The sequence below is a fragment of the Neopelma chrysocephalum genome, unplaced genomic scaffold (assembly GCF_003984885.1).
Source record: "Neopelma chrysocephalum unplaced genomic scaffold, ASM398488v2 Primary Assembly neopelma1_23, whole genome shotgun sequence".
NCBI lineage: Eukaryota > Metazoa > Chordata > Aves > Passeriformes > Pipridae > Neopelma > Neopelma chrysocephalum.
This window is the reverse complement of record NW_020897691.1, coordinates 32,557,834-32,584,510: the sequence shown is the minus strand read 5'-3', so window position 1 is coordinate 32,584,510 and position 26,677 is coordinate 32,557,834.

The window sequence follows — 26,677 nt, the reverse complement described above, 5'->3', positions numbered from 1 at the left end:
TTCTTAAGATTAAATTTCTGGATAATGGTTAATATATCATATTAATTTTCACTACAAATCTTCCTTTATATTCAAATCTACTGAAAATGCTCTTTCCAACACAGTTGCTACAATTATAATACCAATATACCAAACCATTTATATATAATTTATTAATATATAATTTTTGTATGTTAATATATCAAATTATTGCTTCCCTTTTCCCATTAACAGCTCTACATTCACGAATGCTATATTCATTTCTAAGCAAGAAAATCTTATGGGTTCGTGTTTACAATTAAAATAAAGAATAAGCCAAAACTAAGGACTGAGTTTTCAATTGAGATCTCATTAAAACCAAGATAAATGTTTCCCAATAAAAGTAAATGGGAAGTAGGTGGTATATTCCTAAAAGGTTATAAAAGTTGTCATATTTTTAAGAAGGAGAAAACATTATAATCTTTGTGTGTGTATATGTTCAGGATGTCACTTGGAATTTTTTTTCTAGTATGCCCCAGTTTTCCTTACTATTCTGTTTGTAGACGATAAAAAAGTGAACATTATGTTGACAAATTAGTAGCAACTTTTAAAATCTCTTAGTCTACTTTGGATTACTCCTCTAAAGTGGTGTAAGAAAGAAAATGACAGTGCTTATTATGAAATTTAATGGAAGCAACATTTTTCTTTCTGATTGGTACCTGCGAGATAATATATGGGTCACATTGAATAGTAATGGATGCAAGTAAAATTATTCATGGTATTCACTGAGGATTGACTAACATACTATTTATATTCTTTCTTAATACATCATTATGTCTCAGGCTCAATTTGCAAGATTCTATTTGAAGTCAGTGGACTCCAGAGTATACATTTTGTTCATCTAAAAAGTCTGATAACTCAAATTATTGGGTTATTATGTAGAGTGGGGAACAACCAAAGAAGATTTAACTACTATCAGAGTTACCTTCACTGCCAGAAAATGTATTTATGTGACATGTTTGTATTCAACAGGTTTAAGCAAAACACTTACATGTATCTACATTCAGCAAGTGGAGGGAGACTGCTTGCATTGATAAACTCTCTCTAATGAACATCTAGAAAATGGGCAGTAATGCACCAGATTTGAAAAACAAGATATGCTTTACCCATTTCATTATTTTAAAGACAATTCCTGGAGAGGAAACAAAAATAATTTTAGTTGGGTCCATTGTTTTGCCTTTGCAGGCATAGAAATAGGATTTGAAGATGCTGACATATCAAATTTGAAAAAGTTTCCTCTTTGTGACTGAACAAAATCAAATGTTTAGCCAATTCTGTCTTTATTTTTATTCAGTTGAGGGAGTCTCCTGAAATAAAACCCCACCAATTACACAATTTAAATATTTATTTTAAATATTTTGATATTTGAAAATTATTTAGAAATATAATATGCTGCAATGATAGCTTTGACCTTGTTACCAATTACATTAATAATTAGCTTTGGAGTAGTATATACAGATTTGAATGCAATAGGAATACTTTTGTGTGTTGCTGAAGCACAATGTGAAGTGTTTGCCACTTCAAAAATCAATGTGAAAAATTCAGTCTTCAAGATGAAATTTATTTCTTAAGGATTCCGCTCTTTGCTTCTCAGTGTCCCGCTTTCTGAATAATGTCTAGCTAAAAGGAGAACAATATTTTTAATAAAGCCAAAAAGGTTTAAACTAACTTTGGAAAAAAGTCTCAAAATAGGGATGTATAATACAGAGATTCTTTAAAGATTAATGGCTAACACCTGATGTCTCTTTTATTTAATGTGGAGTAGAGACTGAATGATTTCATCAGGAAAACGCAAAATAACCTCTTCCTTAAAATGTGGCTTAAGCGGAGTTAATTGGAAATCTTCAAGCACTCTAATCAGAGCCAAATCTGGCACTGTCTCTCCTTAAAACCTTGATGACATGAGGAGCATCTTCCCCACCTCTGGGATCAGTCACTCCCTTTTGCATTGCTGACTGTAGAGGCCCAGACCTAAGCATGTTTTGTCTCAAATTCCTAGTATTGCTACAGGAAAAGTGATCAAAGGAGAGGGTCCCATGGAGGTGAAGCAGCACTGTTCTGAGCCAACTTTCTGCTCTGCCTTGACATTCATGCTCAGACCCATCCTCCCACCTCACTTACTGGAGAAGGGCTGGCTGTCCATGCACAAACAGAACAGTGTGAAAAATCTAGTTTGCATAAGAGGCGTGCACCAAGTTAACTATAAAAGGAAGAATGCTGACACCCTCCCCCCTTGCTCTTTTCTCTGGGTCTCTTTCTTTTCTTTCTCCTGTCTCCTTTTCCTCTCTTTCTCTTTCACTTTCTTTGTCTCCCAGCCCCAGCTCTCAACCATTCACATGGCAGGATCTAAGGGCTGGTGATATTCTTTGTTTTCTTCTCTTTCTTTGCCTGGGCAAAGCAAGGCTATCATATTCTACCCTATACTCCCTATTGAATTTTGTTGTGGGAGTGGGGAGACTGTAGAGGTGTGTTGGGGCTTGTAAGCCAGAACCTTTCTGTAATGGTGTGTTGTGACTTGTGAGTCAGCACCTTTGGAGGACTGTGTTGTGGAAGCTGAGAACTTATTGAAGTGTACTGTACAAAATTAAGGGCTTGTTATCCAACACCTTTTCAGTCTAAGTAGTGTGCTGGTTGCTGGAGTTATGGTGACTGTAGAATAAAAACATAAGGGTTCCTGACACTAGGTCTGGTGTCTTTGTTCAGCCTGATGAGAATTTATAGCGAACATCACATCCCTACTGGTAGGTGACTCCAGCAGCCCATGACCTCTGAACACCACAGGCTGCCAGGCAGGCCAAAAAGTAAATCAAACATCCAGAGGCAAATGCTACATCAAGCAGTTCATCTTGTCTTTTGATCTTGTATGATGTCTCCAGATCAGAGGGAGAAAAAGATTGTGTTATTAAAACAAAAGGTCTTAGGCAGTGTCAAGCAGCATGTATTTCTAATCATACAATCACAGAAAAGTGTCTCATTCAGTACTTATGATCTTCCAGCAGAGTATAGTCCCATAAAAGCAGTATGGACTGTTGCACTAGGCAAATACATTGGGTGTCTTTTAGTAAAATCACATAAAATGTACTCTCTTTTGTACAATCATTTTTTACATTTTCTTCATTTGTATCTTAAAAATATGTTGGTTTTGAAGGTATTAGAGGGAAAAATACATTCTTCTAAGTAATGCAGTCAATGAATAATTCCTTCTTTTATCTGATTACAACTCCTCTAATCTTATTTAAATATGTTAGATACTAAATTATGATGAACTAGAAATGTTCTACCCTCTGGTACTGCCTTTTTCATCTTAATATTAAACTTCTGAATTCTCACATTTGAGTTCCTAACATGTTTTTCATTACTTGCTCTTAAAATTACAGTTGACTTCCTAAATAACAACTGCTTTTAATCTTCTGTAAGCAAGAATTGGTTTGCAAAAGACACTACGTAGTCCTTAATCCTTCATTAGCACTGATGAGTGCTTTGCATGCTGTAGCACTACAAAATGTAGTTGAGGCTTCCAAAGGGTTCATCTCTCTGTGGCTTGGTTTAAATACAGTTTGATTCATAGCCAAACCTTGACTATCTGTCTATAGTTTCTATAGCTGACAATAGCCTCCTCTTCCTTACAAATCTATGGACGATATCCTATTTTTCACTTGATTTTTAGTTTCTGATTAAGTTTTCCAACTATTCCATTCCAACTGGTCACAGATGATCTGTTCCTTCCAGTGTAATTCTACAATCTGTACAATTGGAACTCTTGTCTGAAAACCTACCATAAATACAAACTTCAGCTGGAAGAGAGTTGTCCAAATAGTTCTGATGCACTCAGCTGTTTTCAGCAAAAAACAGTATATTTGACTCACAAGTTATTTACTTAAATTTTAAAGTCTTGGAGGTGTAAAAATGTGTTTTATTCTGATTCTACATCATATGGCACTATATGTTCAGGAATTTGGGTAGACCAGTTGTATGCTATTATTGCAGAGTAATAAATATTAACATTATCTTGGCATTACTTAAGTGCTTTAATATTCTTTCAGAAGGCTTTGCCTGTAAATGTGTGTCCACACATATGCACCAAGGCAGACAAAAAAGAGGGAGAGAAAAATTAATATTAGTCCCATTAGGAAAATAAAAATTTTTAAAAAACCCCTGCCTTATAAAATTAATAATTAGAAGCTAAAACATTGTAGTACCTAATTTCAGTGTCTGGAAAATAATTTTCAGTAGATATTGTATACTTTAGCTCCTTTTTCAGCTGTATGGATCTGTTTTCTTCAGCTCTGTTCTCCAAAAAAGGCTACAACTAAGTTCCCATAAAGAAGGCAGCTCTTTAAAGATGGAGTATTCGCTTATTTATACCTATTTTTTGCCATTTTTCCTTGTTTGCTGCTTCATATTGAAAAAATAGACTCAGTCTAAAAAATACAAACAGACCAAGAGAATTGGACAGAATGAAATAGTAGACAGTTTTACTGTAAAGCAGAGAGCAGAGAGATATCATTTTTGTGCCTCCTCTGTTCATTTGAAATGGTTCTCCAAAATGGCTTTCCTGAAGTCATTTTTTCTTTAGAGCTATAACTGAGAGTATTCTGTCAGCTTTCCCTTTCTTTTGTACAGGTTTATAGCTCTCTATAAGCAGAATGCTAAAAGCAGGTACAGTAAAATGTCAGGGCTGCAGTCATTTCATAGCTATGACAACTTGCCAGGTTATTTACACACAACTTTGTGGCTCATGTGGAAAAATTAGTCCCTCCATGCCTTTAAAAAAATGTATAGTTGCAATACATAGATACAAATGGATGAAAATAATATTATTCTGTGCTTTTTTTAAAGTTAGATACACTAATGATTTTTCCAGATTATATTTTTTGCAAGACTTTCTATATGCGCTCATAATGTAACATTAAAATTCCATAATTCAATTGTGTTTTCTCTTACAGACAGCAAATGAAAGATTATCCCTTCACATTAGAATATGCTGAAACAGGAAAGCACTCTCTGAATCGATTAAAAGGTTGTTATGAACCTGAGCATTACAGAGTATTCCCTGTAAAAACATCACTTGTCTCAGATGCCAGATAGATACCCTTCCCCAGCCAGTATGGGAGCACAGGGCTGTCTGGTTCAGAAATAGAGATTTCTTATCTCAGGTGGGTGACAGCGGTCACACAGTTCTGAATTATTGTCATCTTTACGTGATAGCTCAAAAATGCTTCAAATTGGTGATTCATATCATGTGGAAAATAATTACTTGTACAATATTCTGCTCAGGTCAAACAAGTCAAAAATATAGGTAGATTGAGGCGTAAACCAGCAAAAATGATTAACTGGAAATTCCTTTCCGTAGAAAAATAAAAAGTAGTTCTGTTTCAAGAAAGTAACAAGTATTCCAAGCTCATCTGATACCATTATAATAAAAGGTTAAAAGCTCAAGTAGTTAAGAAGTGAATACAAGAGCCAGTCTCTGAAAATGCCTTTTTCCCAGTGTATAAAATTCAATGTGGAGATTGTAGGCACAAATAGTTCACCAAGCAAAAGTACAGAATTAACATCTTGAAAATTCTAAAATTAAATCATAGGTTAAAAGCTATTATAAAAACAATGCTATTACAGTAATGTAATTGTACATTACTAATGTCATAGTCACATCTTAAGCTCCAAGATAAGCTGATGCTTCATTGTGCAAGCACTGCACAAAATAGCATTGAGCCATGATTAGCTCAGTTCTGCCTCAGCACAGGCAGACCTATGTTTAAGTAATTTTTTTCTCAGCACATTTTCTCCTATTTACAGTCCCTAGTAACACCTACCTGAGAATGCAGTAATTACCTAGATGTTTGAGGAATGTTTGAGGAAATATGGTGATATACTAGAGTAAACTTGAACATTAGCCTGAAAATGTATAATTATTCAAGTACTGTCCTGTGTAACTGGAAATAAAAAGAAAGACAAAGGGATAAAATGGATACCCAGTTACTAGAAGTTACTTCATTTGACCAGCAAACTTGCACTGGAGTTCATAAGGCAGTGCTACTTCTTTGGAGAGAAGAGGCTCGGACAGACAGGCAGTTGGCAGAAGCTGTAGTATCCCAACCCCAAACAGGCTTTGCTCTACATGCTAGGTTTGCTGCTTGTCTCTTCTCAGCTCACACGCTCAGTTCCAGTCCTTGAGCTAAGATTCTCTCTAGTTAGAGCTTTGAAACCCTCAAGTTTAAATTTTAGTTCCCTAGTCATCTTAAGGCTTTTATATGATTAACAGAAGTGATGAAGCTGGAGAGTTGCCACTGTAATCAGGTCAATCCCTACTTCCTGCTGCTGTTAAATCATAGTAAACATCCCTTTAACCAAAACACTTTTGCTGACAGCAGGTGATGGGGAGAAGGAATATGCTCATTTATATTCTACCTTCTCCCCTTTTATGTGCATAATGCACTTACCCATAAGCATCACTCCATTATTTCTCAGCTAGTCCTTCACTGGGAGTTACACAGGGCAAACCCACAGGCAATTAGATGCCTCTGATGTGGACAATATTGCCTTATGCTTGGATGGTAATTTTTGTATTCCTCTTATGTTACATCACCTTTCAGCAGTGCAGCTAATGCATGTTGACGTAGCATAAGTTTCTATGACTATTGCTTGTCTTCATTATCCATTCATTGGTTCAACCTGTTCTCTCAAACAGGAGTAACTGTGGCTGCAATGAAAAACCATAATTACTTCTTACTTTTTAAGAGATTGCTTCTTGATCAGTAAAGTGTATCATTAAATCCATGTATGCATTTTCCAGAATAACTTTGATTGCATTTTTCTTCAAAATAGATTCTACTTTCTTGCACAAAATATATAATAAAAAGTGCAATTATTATGAAACAAACAAATAAAATCAGTGACAGCAGCATATTACTTTAAATAGATCAACTCTCTTCAGAAAAATAATCTTTAGAAAATTTTGTCATTATGTTAAGCAATTGTATGCTGGAGACTGTAATGGAAATACGAAAGTTCATATATGCAAAAAATCCTGAAATGTTTAGGTTTTCTCAAAAACTATTAGGCAGTTGAATAGTTCCCTCAACACTTATCATGAAAAAATATTATATATTGCAAATGTAATTACTATAATGAGAATAAAAATAAAAGTTTCAAAAGCATATTGACGACTTCACAATTACTGAGATCCTGTTCTCTTTCTTCTTCCTGACAATTTGAGAAATTATAATATTTACTTTAGAGGCTTGTAAGAAAATTGTCTCTCACAAGTTCAAAGAATTAACAGGATTCCAGCTGTTTCAGTTTTAATGGTGTTTCTTTAGTTCTACACATCTAAAGATAATTTACCAAGGAAAACTGTCTTTCTTTTTTGTATGTTAAACTATCAGATTATGATACGAGTTTAGTTACTTTGCAGCATAAGGAAAAAAAAAGAAAAACAGAAAAAGAGAAAGAGAAATAAAATTAAAAATGATCAATCGATTCTCACAAGAACAAATTATTCTGGCAACAGTACTGATCACACCTTATTTGCTTCACTTGTGTCTTGTTCAAGCCAAGTGATACATCTCTACAGCCCCATTTGGCACCACTGATGCTATCAAGATCAACACTAACAGAACGTTTTCCTTACCTGATGGAAACCAACACTTATTTTCTTTTTCAAATGGCATTTAGTGCTGCTGAATGGACCCTACATATTCTGCAGATGAAAGGTTTGATCTAAAGTCTGTGTGGAGTCTTTTAATCAGGTTTGGTGTGCTTTGCTTGGATCAGGCCTCACGACTTTTGTTTACCTCTGCTCAAAGAGCATAGACAGATCCCCACCTAGGGAGGGGAAGCTGTATTCTGCTTTTGGGCTGTGACAATTGATGTGCTCTTTTCAGGGGCAAAGCACAAATGCATAGAACATTTAATATTCCCTGGAAGCCCCCAGTTCTAAGCATAATAATAGATCTCAGAGACCTACATTTAAAAGATTTGCCATCATTTCCCTTATTCTGAAAAAATGCTTTTTCAAGGCAAGGCAAGATGGCTAGCTTGTGGTGGTCTTAAATAAGAACAGGAAAATTAAGTCTACCCTTATGTACATTTTTTACTCTCTTGGTGCAGCACTCACTTCCCAATGTATTACACAGGAACGTTTCTCATTACCCACAACAAAAATATTTAATGTTAGGGTTTGTCACATTTGTTCTCACTATTGGCCAGTGGTAAAAGAAAAATTAATATCTTCTTAGTATCTTTTACATCTTCAAGAAAACTCATTTCAGACATTGAAAACACCTGAGAAACTGTTCATATCTGCACCAAAAGAGTCATATAAACATTTTCTGTCCCAAAAAATCTTAAATGTTTCATATCCACTGAATAAAACAGGAAGCTGACCATAGTTTTAAGCAACCAACAGAGAAATTTGCAATATGGTCTATAGGGACTGATTTTCTATAATTGAAAGTTTACACCTAGGTTTTTAGGTGGGTAAGATGGGGGCAGGAAGAGACCTAGGGTGCTGTTAAGTTACCTATAAATCTATTCCACTGTCCAAGAGACATTAATATCATAGGCCACTTGATCTAGCAGGCACTTCATCCCTGAGAGTGCAGTACTGCACTAGTAGTCTTGCAGCACCATGATTTGTTTTTTTTCCACCACAGTTATTTGATGTGGCGCATGAGGGAGAAAAGGTACCATGTAGTGACAGTGTTGGGTGTTCTGTAAGCCTGAAATGTCATGAAATACAGTGACAGTTGAGAATGCTGAAGAGAAAGCATCATCTGAGCTATAACAGGTACAGACAGAGTTTTGTTAAACAATCTCACTTTGTCTGGACTGGTGAGCCTTCTGCTATATGTCAAACTCAAGGGATAAAATATTATTACTGAAAATACATGCAGTAATAGCATATGCCTTGCATAATAGAAACGTCAGGATTTGCACATACATTAACAGGAATAAGAAAAACAAAATATATGTATATCAGCTGGGATTGTCCACAATTTTATTTTACATCTAAAATAGCTCTGAAAATACCATCTGTGAAAATGAAAGCTTTCTTTAGCTCATAGTGTAGAGGAATTTATAAACTGATCATTAAGCTCATAGTACTATTCTATCATGATCACCCTTATGGTAATTAATCCTACCAATCCAAGTTACTCTGCATGAAACAGAGAAAATATTCCATGTGTTGACAAGATTTCTTTTAAGTTATACATACGCTAGAAACATTTCACATTGTCTAAATTCAAAAGGAAAAACATAAATTCCTTTTTTTAGTAAGCACATAACAACAGATGCATAAAATGAAAACTAAAATCTTAGCAGGTATATCCTAACTGAAAAAGCAATGTTAATTCTTTTTGCATGGTTTGAATAGGGCTTCAATCAACCTGGTCTAGTGGAAGGTGCCCCTTCCCATGTCAGGGGTGTTGGAACTAGATTTAAGGTCCCTTTCAGCACAAAACATTCTATGATTCTATGATAATTTTATAGAAGACATTTGTTATGGTTCTCTTCCATTTACAAAAAAATTCTTGTTTTCTCATTTGTTTCTCTTTACAAATTCTTAAAATTAAACCTTGGGTAACTTCCCAACACCCTAATTACCAGTGATGTTCAACCAAAATTCTTCAGCTGGTGTAAATCACCCACTTTTCCTCGTAAAGCATGTTGCCCCATGAAATATTTAGCCTCATGCCATGGCTCCTGTTTTGGGAATCTTCCCTGTCATGCATGCCCACTACTGAGAAAAGAACTAAAAAGAAAATAGAAATAGTGACAATGAATATATGGATTCCTTCTTGTGGAAAATATATATTTTTGTGAACATATCAAGACAACCTACGATAATCTTAGAGGTTCAACTTATTTTTCAGCTGTGGTGGGAAATGAAGGCAATGGAGGAAGAGCTACATCAAACTGCTAGGCCATTCAGTGAAATTTGACAAGCAGACCCCGCAAAAGTCTCAGCCTTAGTTTGTAAACTCATTGCTATTCACTCAGTAGGGGCACTCGTTACAGCAGTCAAGGCCCTGTGAACAATGTGGTACATTAGAGCTAAATTATGCACCAACACCCTGATTTATGGCTAAGAACTGTACTAAATTAAGTAGAAATTCTAAATTAAGGAGAAAATCGGAAATTAAAAGGCAAGGCTAAATTATTAGGAATCATTTGCTAACTACCAGTATTATGGAAATAGTTCTAAAAATAAAGCTCCAATGGAAAAATACATAAGTAATACACAGGGTTTTTGAAATGCAAGAACTCTTGAAAAGTTTAAGGACTCCCTAGGGCATATGTTCTTCCCCACCCCCACATACTAGATAATTAACTTAAACTTTTACAACTAAGATTTTAAAAGAGCTGAAAGATAAGATCTTTGGAAACTAATATTGATTCATAATAAATCTTGGAATATTGAGGAAACTCCAGAGGAGTTGAACTAAGCTAATTTTTTTCCCAGTATTTTAAGAGGCTACGTAGCAACTCGAGTAATTATAATCCTGTCATATAGCATCATTTGTAGGCAGAAGGATGGAACAATTGGTATGAAGCTCAATTAATTTAAAGACTAAAGTAGGATAATAATTTAATTGATATCAATCAGATCTTGTCTAAATAACATAATATGGGAGGTTTTATAGATTTATAAAAAGGTTGATATAAACACTAGTTTTAACTTAATATGCTGCAGCAACTGTATAATTTTACTTGTTGTCCAAAATTAATATAATATAAAATTAATGGGGCAAGGATTAAATGGAAAATGAATTTAAAACAGGCTATCACATCTTTAAAAATAAATGTAAATGATAGAAAGTTTATAACTTTTCAGAAAAGATTGATTAATTATAATTTTTTTCAGCCATCTGAGAAAAACTGTACACTTGTTTGTGGTCAAGTTAACAAACAGTAACATTTATGGTCATTTATGGCCATGCCAATGGTATTGAACAACAGAAATTTCTTAATAAATTTCTTACTAAGCATATGTATCAATATAAGAAAATGCAGGCCATATACTTAGGAATAAGATTGCTAACTTAAAGGCTTCTGAAAATTGCTAAGAAATTTCAATGTTTCTCATCAACAGACAAAAAAATCTTCAAAGAGTAAAACCTAAAAGACTAATGCAACACCTGAACATGTAAACAGAATCATAAACAACAGAAACTAAGTTATACAACTTCCATTTCTGACATCACATCTTGTTTTCTGGTTACCTCCAGATTTGATGTCCACAGCTAAAGATGTTGTGTTCATAAAATGAAGTTTTAGAAGCAAATCTCAGAAAAGTCAGAATGACCAGAAACTAGTCACGATTCTTTCATTTTTCAAATACTAATTTAACAGCAGATTTTATTACTCTTTCTATATATAGAGATGGGGGATGGGAAATCACTGTCTACTTCTGCCTCTTACTATATCTGCTATATAAATATCTCATGTCTGTAATTTGAAACAAGAGAAATCCAGATTAGTAACAGCAGACTTTTTTTTTATAAAACAGTAAGAATTTTATGAGTGTTGGAAGCATGGAGTGAAAAGGGGAATATTTTCATGAATGACTATTTTTGGATTCAGCCTATTTTTTTTAATCAATTATATGAAGTATTCCAGACAGATTAATTCAAGAAACTTCAGTGATCTGAATGATATTAATGAAATCATAGTCAAGGAACTATTGAATAGTCTATTACTTTGGAACTATTGAGTAATTACTTATAAAAAACCTGAGGAAGACAGCTTCATATTGATCTTTCATTGTCTTGCACTTTTAGCAAGGCTTATGTGATTTAAGATGGTTTCTTATGCATAACCAGTTTTAGTGTATGAAAAAACATCACTAGACCTTAGACTACTTCTTATAGCAAACAGAAATTTCTAAAAGCAAGTCTATTTTTCTAGAGAATGAGGATATGATGTAACCATCTGGAAAAAGCACATTGCATTCCTATGATCTATGCAGCATTTCTTATGCTTTCCATGGCTAATTCTAGGGCTATTTAGCTCTCATTTTTGTAATGAGAATTCCTAATAAACTCTCAATTTGCAAGCAGCAGTTATACTTTTCCACTACAGTTAGTCTAATTTAGATCTTTTTTTCTTTTTTTTTTTCCTGAGACTTTCTCCCGTATTTAGTGCAGTTCAAAGCATAGTGAAGACAACAAGCTCTTAGAAATGGAAAGCTGCAATGCCCAAAAAGCCAAGAGCATAGCTATTAGATTGTCATGTCAATCATGTTTGCTTGTCTAGGTAAAGATGGTCAGTAGCAACCTAAAAGCATGCTCCATAACACAATTAATAGCATATTGTATGACCTGCATAACATAATCTATAAACAAAACAATGATGCAACTCTGGAAATACCATGCAGCCAATCAACACATACAGGTGGTTGGATAGGCAGAGTCAAAGTAATGGCACTGAATATGGTCACAGATTAGAGGACTTCTCTACTAATTGCGACACCTGATGTCTGTGTGCTTGTTCACTCTGTTTGGAGGAAAACTGAGAGGTTCTTTGGGACAGACATATAGGCCAGAAGCAGACTCTTGTGTTGAGCAGGGATTCTGTTACCTTAAGAAGGGAGGCTGGAGTGGAGCAGCAGATTCCAGAGTAGGATGCTCCCAGGAGGGAGTCAACATCTAAAGGCTCTGCATACAGGTGAATAACATTTTTCTTCTAGAGGGGTATACTACTGAGGTAGGAAGATGCTTCTATTTGCCTGGTAGACAGCATCCTAGAAAGATAGTCTGGGAATCTTCCAGGCCATAAAAATGATATATGGGGCAGAAGAAGGGTGTTCATGATTTTGAGGAACAATAAAGTGCATGAAAAACCATACTGAGGAAATGTGCTATACGGGTCACCTACAGTAATGCCCAGAGAATGCCTCAGTAGTTTAAGGGCAGAGTTTCTGAAACAGAGGCATACTTGAACACACTTCTAGAACTGCTCACGTTTTGTAGAGATAACAAGCCCAGGTAGACCAAGGCAACGTGTAAACTGTGTGCCATTTTCTTTCATTTCCATTTTATCTGTGTTTTCATTTGACTGGAGTAACTCATTCCCTCACAGTGAAAAATTAACCATGTTGTCATCTTTATGCCATCCACAAAGTCAGGTTGAGGAAAAAGTGACCCTTTAGAAGATGAAATTTCTTGGGCTAATATGTCAAAAAAGAAAATTGCATACATTAGAAATAGAATAACTAGAAACAGTTTCAGCATTTTCATATATTTCTTAGCGTCCTGTTTATCTAAGAAATAAGAATCATAAAGTTCATTAGGAGTTGAGAAAAATTGATAGCAGACCAGTAGATTATTTATTCATATGTATTTGTCTTGTTAACAGAAAAGTTGTTTCCCTTGCTAAATATGCTCTTTGCAATCATAGAGAGAAATATAACTTTATGTTTTTGGATGTGTATTTTAACATACTACAAGAGTGGAAATGAAGTTTGGGTTGGCAGCACTGCAAGTAAGAGTAAAGGTGATATGCTGGATGGTTTTTTAATTTCTGGGAAATAAATCCATGTTGATTCATAGATTTGCAAACAGAAATCTGTTCTTCTTCAAGAACAGATATCTTCCTTTTTAAAGAAAGAAAGAACAGGTTTGTGAAAATACCCTAGGCATCAGCAAAGCACTTTATATTCCACTGTCTAAGTCATCTAAGAAGTTATCAGAATGCCTTCAGCATTTTCTAGTAGAGAATGGAAGAGCTTGTTTGAGCTGTGAACAAGGGGGCAAGCTCATCCACAAGATTTGAAATCAATTTGTAATAAATTTCCTAGAGAAATGGGCAATTTACTAAAGGGCACAAAACACTAACTTCTTAAGAAGAGAATTCGAAAACTCCAAAGAGGGATCAATCCTGCCTATTCTGTGGGAAATTACATGTAGTACAAGGACACTAGGAAAAAGAAGAAGAGGAGGTAGCCAATATGTTGAAGTAGTTTGGCTATTCTAAGGAGACAGAATGTAAAGCTGGCAAAAAATGGACAAGACAGTGCATTTTTAAAGGTGTCTGGCGTGGTCAAAGTGTGTCTTTGTTCTCTGTGAAGGCTGGCTGCCAGTCTGGTCTAGAGATGGTCAATTACATTTGACGTTTGGACTGTATTTAACAACATTGTTACTGTTCACATTCCCCTACTCCACATTTCCTGATGTAGAGAACACATAATCCATGAATTGTAGTAATGGATTTGTTAATTGTTTAAATACATTACTTTACAGATGTCCTTATTTGTATCTTCATGAGAGGAACCTTAAAGCATAAGACTTTTTTACTGGCTTGACAGGACTTAACTCGTGGTCACCAGTCAGCTGCTTCTCAGAAATCCAATGAAAAAGTTTTTAAGGAATTATGAAGTAATGTTGTTACTGAAATAAAAGGATTGCATAATATTTGTTTACAATCCTTTAAATAGCTCCATATTAAATTGAACTTAAATTGAACAAAGGAATCAAAATGACAGTTTAGATAAAAGTCAGTTCCAATGTTTTCCGCTGGTGTGTTTAACATTTTAATCATCTTGATTATTCAGTTTCTCATTCAAGATTAAGTACCATCTAGTCAGACACGTATTTATTTGAACCTTAAATAATTGGGATCAGAAACAAGACTGCCTCTCAAATAGACTTTACAAAATTAATTATGCATCCAAAAGTAAACATAAAATTGTTCAAACTCAATATTCTATGTAGAATATTCCCTATTTTCCCGCTGACTCATTCACAAAAATTTTGTTTTATATCTTGATTACCATTACATTTACTTTTCCTTTAAGGATACATTTGTTAATAGAATGAGCATTTTTTTATTTTAAATTATGTGTATAATGAGTTCTGAGGCTGAATGCAACAGGTCATCCACTTGTACATCACTCACCCATCTTACTACAAAACTTTTATTTCAGTGAAAAGACATAGAAAATGATATCTCTTTATGATCTGTGTTTTGAGAATTCTAATTGTAATTCAAGAAAGTTCTTAATATTCTCTCTGAATAAGAGAGTATTACTCTTTAATCACTGCTTGATGGATTACAATCAGCATGTCTAGACAAACTTCATGTTTATCTTCTAGTAAACTAGCAAGCAACAGTTATTCACCTTGTCCATTTTTAATAAATATTTATTTATTTATTTAACAAGGAATGCTTTGAGAACTCAAAAGCTCATGAGACAGCATTCTCAGATGACCAACGGATCAGTAATACTGCATGCTAAATTGTTTTGAGCTATCAGGGAGACAAAATAAATCAAGCAATGAGGTAATTAGTAAGAATTTTTATTGGTTTGGTTGCGTCTGATTATCTTATCCCATGTATAGAACATTTAAAGCATTTCCTTCTACATACTCAGAATAGAAATATTTTCATATTTCTTGTGCTCATGTATTAAATTTATTATCTCTGATGCCCTTACACTTTTCTGTAAAGGCATAGGGCAAGGCCTAGCATAAATTACAATTATATTTTATTGATTCCTCTCCACACAACAGCTTTGCACAGAGAAATAGAATGAGTCCAATCTGAATTAATATAAGAGAAAGTTTATTTCTAAAGTCAAATAGCTTCTTTTACTGGTTATGACAAAGTAGCAGAAACAAAACGTCTAGCAATTTCTCATATTCTAAGATTTTACTAACTGTCCTGGATTGTAAATCCTGGATCATTTACTTCTTATTGAACTTCATTAACATTACAATGCTAAGAAAAAAGTTCAAAAGACATTTATAGATGTCTATAGCTAAAACTTTGCACTTTTTTTTTTTTTATCTGTGGGCTTTGTGTGTGTGTGTGTGTGTGTGTGTGTGTGTGTGTTTTGCGGTATTTTTTCCCTCTCCTGATTTGGGAATATGCAATAGATGAGCAGATATAAATTCAAAAAAAAATAAAGTTAAGGAGCAAGATCACATTTTGAGTATTTAAGTCTGAAGTTTACACTAAGAGTACTTGACAAGTTTCTCTGTCCTGAGAAATGTCCTTCCACCTATCCAGCAGTGGTATTATAAAGAGAACAATGTGAAGAATAGCAGGAGGGATGCCCTTGCTATAGCACTACGACATACCTAGTGCTGATAAAATCATCAATTTGCTGATAATTCCCTCTTCCTCATTCATTTAATTAATAAGTCTCTCCATATCCAGGTTCTGCTGGTGTACTGTTTTACAACTAACATGTATTGACCCTGCATTAATCTGTGTTTTGAAACACAGTATGCAAATAGCTTACACTCTTATTTTCCTTCTGGCTGAAATAGAATTATATGTTTTGTGAGGTAGAGCTCTTTTCTTTTACTTTTCTTTTTCTTTTTGCTCTATGTCACTTTCAGATCTTACTAGTGAGGATATCATATCTTTCTGAAAGTCCCTGAAAGAGAGTATACTTGAAAATTTCAAAAAATAATTGAAATTCACAAGTAGCTTTAGACCTCTATTGCATCCACAATCATTACTAATAGTACTGAGCTACTGTTTCCAGACACTAGATGGGCTCTCTTTCATTGTGTGCTTTATATGTCTGCAAACAAGGAGAGGCACTAGTGTTTGCACATTTTTCATTTGAAGCTTTCCCACCCACTGTTGATAGACATTTAACCCTAAGGTGGGACTATATTTTATTTTTAGAAAGCCACTTTATAACATAAGGGTGTTCATTCCCTGAGTGTGGATCCATAGATCTGAAAAAGGAAAAACCTGCTAGGGTTTGCAGGGTTTCTGGTCAGAAAGAATGGTTGGACACAGGCACAGATCAGCCAAGGAGTTGGAACTGTGGTGATACTAAAAGTAAAGACAGTCCAAGCAGAACTGTCCTCCAGCATCCTGACTCACGAAATTGTAAGTGGTTGACTTGGTTTTGACTGCAATCAATATCTGAAAGGACAGAAGTTAATTGTGTGTAATGTCAATTTAAGTTTAAAGGAACAATGATATGATACAAGGACTTTAGTTCTTCTTTCTGATTAGGGAAACCCTTTCTGTAGTTGATGGAACCCGAACAGCAGCCAAACACCTTCCCAGCCCCAGGCTTACTCCCCTCTCCAACAGGATGGAAAGAAATGAAGGAAGGCAAGATAACAGATCAAGATAATGACAATTTAATAAGAAAAACTGAAGCTGTGTATACAAGCAAAGGAAAAGGATAAATTCATTCACTGTTCCCATTTGCAGGTGGATGTCGTGACACTGTGGGAAGCATGGTCTCAGCACACAGAATGGTTGCTTAGGAAGACAAACGTCATAACCACGAATGTCTCCCCTTCCTCCTCTTTTCCCTGAGCCTTCATTGCTGAGCACAGTGTCCTGGGGTATGGAATACAGCTGGGGTCAGCTGTGTCCCAGACCTGTCCCCTAGCAACCTCTTGTCCACCCCCAGCCTACTTGCTCTGGGATCCAACGGGTAAGAGAGAGGGACTTGATGCTGTGCAAACACTGTTCAGCACTAGCCAAAGCATTGGTGTGTTAGCAACACTGTTTAAACCACAAATGCAAAGAGCAGCACCATATGGGCTGCTATGAAGGAAGTTGGCTCCATCCCAGCCAGACCCAGTACAGGAGCAGAGATGATTGTCATTCTCAATCAATGTAGAAACTGAACTTTCCAGAAAATGGGAGCGATTTGGATTTCTGTCACAGACACCTGTCAGTCCAAGGGGGGGGGAAAAATCTTCCACTGGAGAAGAAAACAAGAAAATGGGAAGTGTAGCAACATCAGTAAATTAAAGAGCAACATGAGTATTTCTTGGCATGTTCTGACTGTGTTGCCATTAAAAGGTGGTACTGTGCCCCTGTCTAGTGTATCCTGCTTTGATGGGTTTTGCCTTGATGCCAACACAACATATCTTTCAAGAATTAGGATGTTTTAGTTACATCACACCAGTAGATAGTAGCATTTTATATGGCAAATGAAAGATGACCTTTGATGTTTACAGTCTAAGCATATGCCTATGGAGCAGTCAGTACAGCACTTGCTATGAAAAGAAGAGATAACTGATCCAGTATCTCAGGTACTCGCCACAGTTTCACAGCAGTAGCAGAAACATGGTGGGCTCATAAGTCCCATTACAAACTGCAAGTTCTTCCTGCTCCAAGAAAGCGGAAACCTCAGGATGTGTGTAATGGGCACAATTTCTTTTTCCATGGGAAGAAAAACTACCTAAAGTTTTTCCCCTTCCAGACCCATTTCCCATTCTGACAAGTCCTCCAGAAAACTGCCAGACAGGCATAAATCACAGAATAGTTGAGGTCAGAGGTCTTCTGGTCCAACGCCTTTGCTCAGGGACAATCAGCTAGGCAAGGTTGTACAGGCCTGTGTTCTGTAATTTTAAACTGTTAAATTTTGAGTACCACCACAGTTGGAAACTCCACGACCTCTCTGGAGAACCTGCTCCAGCATTTGACAGTTACAGAAAAGATGTGTTTCCTTGTGTTCTGATGACATTTTCTGTTGCTGCTGTTTTTGTTATTAGTAGTGCCCAGTGCATTTTTTCCTGTCAGTGAGCACTACCAAGAAGTGTCTGGCTCCCTCTTATTCACTCCCTTCCATCAGGGATTTACGTACTTCCCCCCAGCCACCTCTTCTCCAGGCTGTCAGCCTCTCTTCATATGAAAGAGGCATCAGTACTTTAAGAGATGAGGGAGAGGGATGACATCTCAATATTAGTAGTAGAAGAGCTGGGTGCTGTAGCTGTTTATTTGTTTTAAAAGATTCATTATAAAGTCTTTTTCTTTCCAGAAGAACCCAAATGAAGCTCAAATTTGCTGCTTGTGCATGCTTGCTCTACTTACTGTATTCTAACCAACATTTTTCCTCTGCCCATGTTTATGCTCCTACAAAGTGATTAAATGTTTTCAACAAAATATAAAGAGTGTATTTGTGTGTGCATTTTTTTTAGTAGATCTGAATCACTTTAGCCGCATTTTTGGCAAACTTCATTCACTTCATCTTCTTGGCATTTCATTATATTTTGTGATCACAAAGTCAACTCTCCAGCAACAAAGCAAAACACAACTCTCTGAAATAAATGTTGTCATTAACAAGCCATGCCAGGCGCAGTGACAGATTTGCAGCTGTAATGAATAACGTTTCCCACAAAGTTCTCCTGTCTGACAGAAAAGCTGTGACATTACTTCAGGCAACAGTGTTGGAAACAAAAAGATTGATTGATGCAAGTAGATAATTGAAACCTTAGTACTGTCACATGAATGTCAACCTAACAAGCAAGCTACCACTCTACAGTACCATTTATCATGCAACAGCGTCTCCATGAATAACACACGCACATGCACGGAAACCATGGAATATTTCTTCATGAACATGAGTTATGCTAATTTATCCTAACTAACTGATTAATTAAGTCTCAGTCTCTAAAACAAAAATTAATTCAGTTACTTCTGATATCTTAAGTTCCTGGATTCAGTTCAGAGCTTTTGGCAAAAGCCAAGAATACTTAGTAGGAAGTAGAGATGTGTAGCACTGGACCTTTGACATGACAAGTCATATTTTGTGGATGGCATCATTGTCATGTCTGAATGCCTGAAGTTAGATGCAATAATTCATGTTTACTCCTGCCTAGATAAAACTTTCAGAGGTTCTGGGATTCCAGAAATTATGACTAATTAGTCCCTATGCAACAATGCTTGATGCAAGGCATCTAAATGATTGGATGACGGTTTTATTATTTATTTCAATGGATTTCAGAACACCCTCAAATAACCAGAATTAAGTTAGATTCCAAAATCATATTTAGACTTTTCTGTTAGGATACTTAGAATAGTTCATCATTATTTTTTCATAATCCCATTAAAACTCACAATAGACATTTGTTCATTTAAGATAGCTTTTCCTCTTTCACAGCTATTGTTACAGAATGGTTTTATTATATGGCTTCCTCTCCAGAAAACTTACAAACCATGTAGCATTTAACATACCTCATCCTTGGAATGACAGGTGTAAAATGGATCCATGTGAAGCCATTGGATTTAGTAGAATCACACAGGTTTACAATATTAAACAGTAATTTACGTCTACTTAATCTTAACAAACAACTGATGAAAAATATCATGGTTACAAAAAGACCATCAGCGCATGTGGCATTAGTAAATTACCACATAGGAACAGATCTAATATGGAAAAAGTCACCGATAGAAATACCATGTAAAGAGGACAGAAACCATGCCTGTAAATCAGAAATAAATTAAAAAGAAACATTACTTCAATTTTTTCTGATACTTTTACAGGAAAACTTTCAGTTAATACTAGGAAAAAAACTAAAAATGCCAACCTGTTATGTTTTTATACCAGAAACTAAACGTAATTCCCCTAATAAAATGTGGCATTAAATAATACTCCAGAAAAGTTGTAGAGATTTTACCTTGCTACTGATGTTAAATGTAACATATTTTATCATTTGTCACAATTCTATAATTTATTTACCACTATTCGACATACAGGTCTGACAGGAACAGCCCATAAGATGGGTTAAATTGTCAGCCTCTGCTGAGAATCTGGCCTGTCTTTTTCTATTTTCATCTTTTACTGATTCTCTCTCTAGATATACCTTTCCTCAAGTTCCCCTCAGGCTTCTTTCAATCTCCTTAACGTTTTTTTTCTTTCTCTTCTCTCCATGAGCTTTGTTCAACTGTTCTGACAATCTGTGGACTGATTCCTGCAGTTCTTAAGCATTCATCATGTTCTCAGAAGCAGCTCTGGTTGACTTCACCAGAGGCAGCACAATTTCGCCTGTGGTTATTCACTTTTCCTTACGTCTCTTTTCCATTTCGTTTCATTGACTGGAAATTTGATTCAATCTTTTTCTTCCTTTATTCCTGTAATTCTTTTCTGCTGCCTTTAGCCTTTGTTGTTTTTCTGTGTCTCTTCTCTCCTACTGACAGAGTAAGAGAAGAGTACTGAATTAGGAAGCAGTCTTTTGTTTCGGTAGGAACTCTAAAAGACAGAGACAAATACTGCCTGGGCTTAGGAAAGAATTAAGAGCCATAGAGAAATTTCTTTCAATGAAATTCCTTACTTTTTTTAAAAGCAGATCAGCCAGTAAAATACTCAATAGAATGTTCTGTATGCTTGGTTTTATTTAGGATTTTTTAATTCCTATGTTTGTTTTGGCTCACTTTTACTACAAGCAGGGAGTTACATCTCTATTCTCTTTGACTCTGTTTAGATTTCGTTTCATTCTGTATATTTTAGTTCATACACAGCTAAAAACCTCTCTAAACTTAACACAGATTTTAATATGAGGAAACTAAATTTAAAGATGTTAACTGAATTTGTTTTTTTAAAAAAAACAAACTTTCTTTTTTGGTCAAATATTCATTTAGCTATTTTATGCTGTGATCAATTTTTCTGAAGTTCTTGTATGTCAGAAAACTGCCCGAAATTTGTTTTATGAACAATCTATTTGAATTAATTCAGATTAAACCTTATAACAGGATCAAGGTGCTGCTGCAGGGCTCGGTCTCAGCTAGATTTGATCCTTTGCTGGACACAGCTCCCAGGTTCCTATCTGGTCCTATTCGGCAGTTGCAAATCTGCAGGTGGAGCAGGAGCCATCCTCCTGTGGCCACTAGCTCCCGGCTTTGACCATCATGGGCGTCTCTATTTTCCAACCTGATAAGCACAGACTATCTTTTTCTCCTTCAGTATGGCTGGGGGTTCAGACTCTTCACACTGCAGGGTCTCAGAGGAGATCCATCTGCTCTCTGTCTCCTCATCATGTTGCGCAGTGTGCTGACCTCCTCCCACAGTGGTTCCTTTACCTGGTAGCAGTACTCAGTCATGCAAATCTGCAGGGAAAGTAAAAGAGATAGCAGCAGCTGAGGCAAACTGTGAAATGCTATGTCTTTTTCTCAGCAGAGGGTAAAAGACTTCCCTTGAAATTTCCTTTTCTCTATGGAAACTCATCAAATGGACTCATAGGATGTGCTGTGGAATATCCTATCTCCGTGAGTGTACTTTAATTCCTTCATTTCTATGCAAAAGTGTCTTCAAATGACCACTATACGTGAAACTAAAAGCATGATTAGTTGTTCATATTTTTAAATAGGAGACTCCAAGTGAAAAAATATAAGTCTACGTAATTGTGATGAGACAATATGCACACTATATTTATAAATAACAAATTTGAAAATATACTGGAATAGACATTGATAAGCTCAATGCATAATGTGTTCCTATAAAAGAGGCAAACTATGAAAAGGTGAGGGTAGGAATCTCTTCTCTTTGCCTTCCTGCAAAGAGGCTGGTTCGAGCTCAAGTCTTTGTATTCTCTTTACATTTCAAGTGACTACTCAAATCTTCCACCTGCTCACTACCAGCCCTCAAACTGGTAAAAAACAGTCAGCTTTCCTAGAACTAATCTATAAAATGCCAAATTCCATATGAAATATAAAGTCCCTTTATAAAAATAAGTAATGTTATATACCAAGCGAACGATACAATAAATAAATAAATAAATAAATAAATAAATAAATAAATAAATAAATAAATTGCTCTGCCAGGAATTAACTCTTAATGCCATTAAAGTAGTGAGGCATAAGGTCAAAGGAAAGGAAACAGGATTTTAAATTAGTATTTTCACTGTGATGATGGAACCACTGCTGAGACCCCTAATTCGTTCATGCTGACAGACCCATTATCTGCAATTATTCTTTATTCAAGTGTAAACCACCGTTATGCATGGAGCTGTTGCTACTGCAATAAAAATTTTACAAAACCCTATACTGTAAGTAGAAGCTGGCTTTAGCAAGCTGCAGGGCACTACTGTAGAAAAAAATCCTTCTGCTTTTAATCATTACTTGCATCTCATTATGTCCTTTTGAGTAAACAAAAATAAAAGTCATTGAAGTGTCTGCTTGAATCACAAATTTGCACCAGGGCTTAGGGTCAAAGTTTATTTACATATATCACCTATATCTATATTCATGTATGTATATAATGTGTCTTCTGTAATGTGAAGACACATTGAAGCTTCTTTTTTAGAAAACAGTAAACAAAGATGGGTGTTGTGTTCTGTAGAAGGCACAATGCTTTTGAGAGTTTTCTTGTTGAGAAGAGTCCTGTCGGCTTCCATCTCCCACAGAGATGACAAAGAATTGCAGGTTATGCCACTGGATGAAAGCAATGCTTCTTCAAATTTTCAGTAATCTGATTAATTTCCAGTCTTGACCCTAAACAGATAATTATCAAAAATAGAGTGAAATCAAGGGACATATTTTGCAAACTTCGGAGAGACTGAAGAAATTTGCTTTCAAAGAAATCTCTGGCTTATATATCTAGAGGTATTGCCAAGAATTAGAAAATATATGAAATCAAAAATAAAATGTAAAAAAAAAAGGGTCATCTTATTCTTGTCACGCTCCTGGTTACCTATAAACAGGTTGAGAAATGCCGATCTGGAAGTCTTTTCAGTTCTGCTATAAACACTAGAAGTGAATCAGTTACCCATTGCAGGTACAGGACAGAGACTTCACTGTGGCTCACACGGTAGGATGAGCTGATAGGTGCTGGCAAAGGCTACAAAAAGACTGTCTAGGTGGTACTGGAGAAAACCATGAGAATTAGAACCAAAACAGAAGAATTAGGACAGAAAAGGAAGATAGCGATGGCTGCAATATGATTATACCACACAGGCCTGCTATTTCTCCTTTTTTCTCTAAAGACAGCTCTGTGGTTAAATGTTCTAACATGTATTGCACAGCATAAACAACCCTATGAATGCTCTGACATACATCACATAGCACAGACATGTCCTATGAAGCTACTTCAATACTTACTATGTGGTTATCCAGGTGGAAACATTTTATAAAGAAATCAAAATACCTTATCAATATCTTATAGTTGCTACTCCAAGACTTGGCTAGTTATATAGAGGGAGCTTTGAACCCTCTAACCCACTCAGGTTAACCCAAACCACTTCTTTTATTACAAAAGTGACCCTTCCAGAAGAAAAAGTGCAAATGATGATTTTGGTTGCTTTTGTGTCTGAGGCCCTAATTACATATGGAATATGTTTACAGAAACCTGTAAGGATCCAGAATGAATATTGTAGCTTGTAGCATTTGTATTCACGGACAAAACAGATGCATGTGCAGCTGTTAAATCAACTATTCGCGCACTAACAAGTCCTTATATAGCTCTCGTGACATCATGTATTTCCCACAGTTCTTAGCCAGTCCTTCCAGTGAGAATGCTCCATTGAGCACGCTCTCCGGGGGCTTGCTGTGTAGACTACATCTCCCATGGTTCCTTGCGACATTCTTCTTATACAGTGTTAAAAACCTTTCCACCACAGTAGCTCAAGAATGACAGCTGGGAAACAGCACAGGAATTTCTCTAGAAGTATATTCTAGTAATGATCAGAAGACTTCGTGATCTTTTTCACAAAGCTACAACCAAAAAAGTATATCTTAAAAAAATCAGAAAAACCCACATTATATCATTGTACACATCAAGATGATTTAGGTAAACTGCAAAAACTGAGAAGCTTGTGTTAGTTTTTTCATTTCTGACTTCATTCCTGTGAAACAAACACCAATAAGAAAACAAAGGATGCGTAGAATATAGGAGTGTAGAATTGTTACCAGGGCTAAACAGATATAGGCATTAATATTGAAAATTAATAAAAGTCATAAGTGCTTGAAGGTGTAAAATACTCACAGAAAGAGAGAGAAATGTAAACAATGTCAGAAAAAAACCCTGATATGTAGCTTATGCAGCTTTTGAGCACCCTCCCCTATTTTAATATTTCTCAAATCTGTCACAGCAACATTACTGCATTACTAAGTCTGAACCCAAATCCTGTAATAACCTGTTAGATATAGACTTCCTCCCTGATACCACAGAGGTCCTGTCTGAGCAGAATTCTAGTTTATATCATGGCCATTGTGCAAAGACATATTGCATCAAAATTAATATACAGGTAAAAAGATTATAAGCAAGTCTGGAAAAGTAATAAACTGAATAATGCTCCTTTTTCAAAATTCCAGCTTGATGACACAACGTTTTTAACTCTACAGTCTGAAGACACGTCCTTAGTCTGATTTTTATCTCACTAAGTCTGCCTGAAAGGTGAATATGCCAAGAGTGAGACCACCTTCTAAACCTTGTTCTTTGTGCCCAGCACAGTGGTAGCACCAGCAGCAAGACCCGTTTCAGTCACAGAGAGGCACCAAGGTACCACTGTGAAGAAGATGGCAGTCACACACATGTATACAGAGGTTGTTCCTTGGGTAGACATAGTGGAAAGATGATTTGAGCTTCATGGAAATGGTGTCTCTAAAGATCTTGATTTACATATTTTGAGAAGCCTCATCTGAGCAGCTTATAGCTTAGTCATATGCACTTAGAAAATATGCAGGCATATTTTCACCAACTCAGCAGAAACCCCATCCAAGAGTGCAAGGCACTGAATTTCCTCTGTCAGATGCAAATACATTGGAGTCACTAAAGATTTTCAATGAAACAAGTAAGAATAATTTAACAAGCAAAGCAGTATACTCTTTTCTAATCACACTCAAAAAAACCCAACACCTGAGTGCCTGCAGAACCAGTTCCAAAAAGCTCTGTTTTGAACTGACACTAATCATGGAGGATTTCAGCCTGAATTTAAACCTAAATTTAGCAGAGTCAAAGTAATCATGAAGCTTTACACTATAAAGCATCAAGCAGCCTGAACAGGCTGAATCTGTGTTTCTCTGTCAAAAACATATTGTCAAAGTAAGAAACCAGAAGAAAATAACAAGGGGAATTAGATATTTTCCTATTTTTATACTTCTCAGACATTCTTTTCTGGAATATATGGCCCTGAGTATGACAAAGGCATTTAGACTTTAATGTACATCTTAATTATTAATGTCATCTTGTTAAACTTCTTCATCATACAAGGGTAATGGACAGTGGAAATAGCCAGGCTATTTTTATGTCATTCAGTATGATAGGTTTAAAATATCTACAAACACTGAGTTAAGTATGATCTCTATTTCATTGGTGTAGATCTGAATCTATCACACCCATCTCCCAAGCACCTCGCTGCTGAGCAAATTGCTTGTACTGCCTTCTCACTGGAAGAAAAGCCATTGCTACAGTAGCAACACTGACATGAGATATCATTTTAAAGGGAAATAGCCTGTACAGTAGGTGCACTTTGAATTGTTCAGTTTCAATTTTCTTACTTTTACAGATGATAAAGACATTGGTGGGTGTGTTAGGTGTAAACCATTCACATAAAGGAATATGAAGTTTGTTCTTTTGGGGATAATAAGATATGATTTCACAATTCTTTCAGCAATGTCTAAAAGGTCAATCAATTGGGAAAATTGTAATACTAAAACATCAGAAATGGGAATCACATCAGTAGTCAAATGGAAAAGCAGTAAAAAGAGATAAAATATAGGTAATTTATACAATAGATGTGATATTTGGTAAATCAACTGAGTAATTTAAACATACAATTCTGTGAAAATCCAGAATAATCATTCTATGAACTTCAAAGTTATTCTTTAAAAAAATTTCTGAAATAATTTTTTAGTGGTTTTGCATGCTGTGCCTTGCATATTTCCCTTTCTATATTGAATTGAGCGATTGTGGTGGTTTGGGCTAGGCCTTCCTTGGTGACCAGTTTGTAACCAA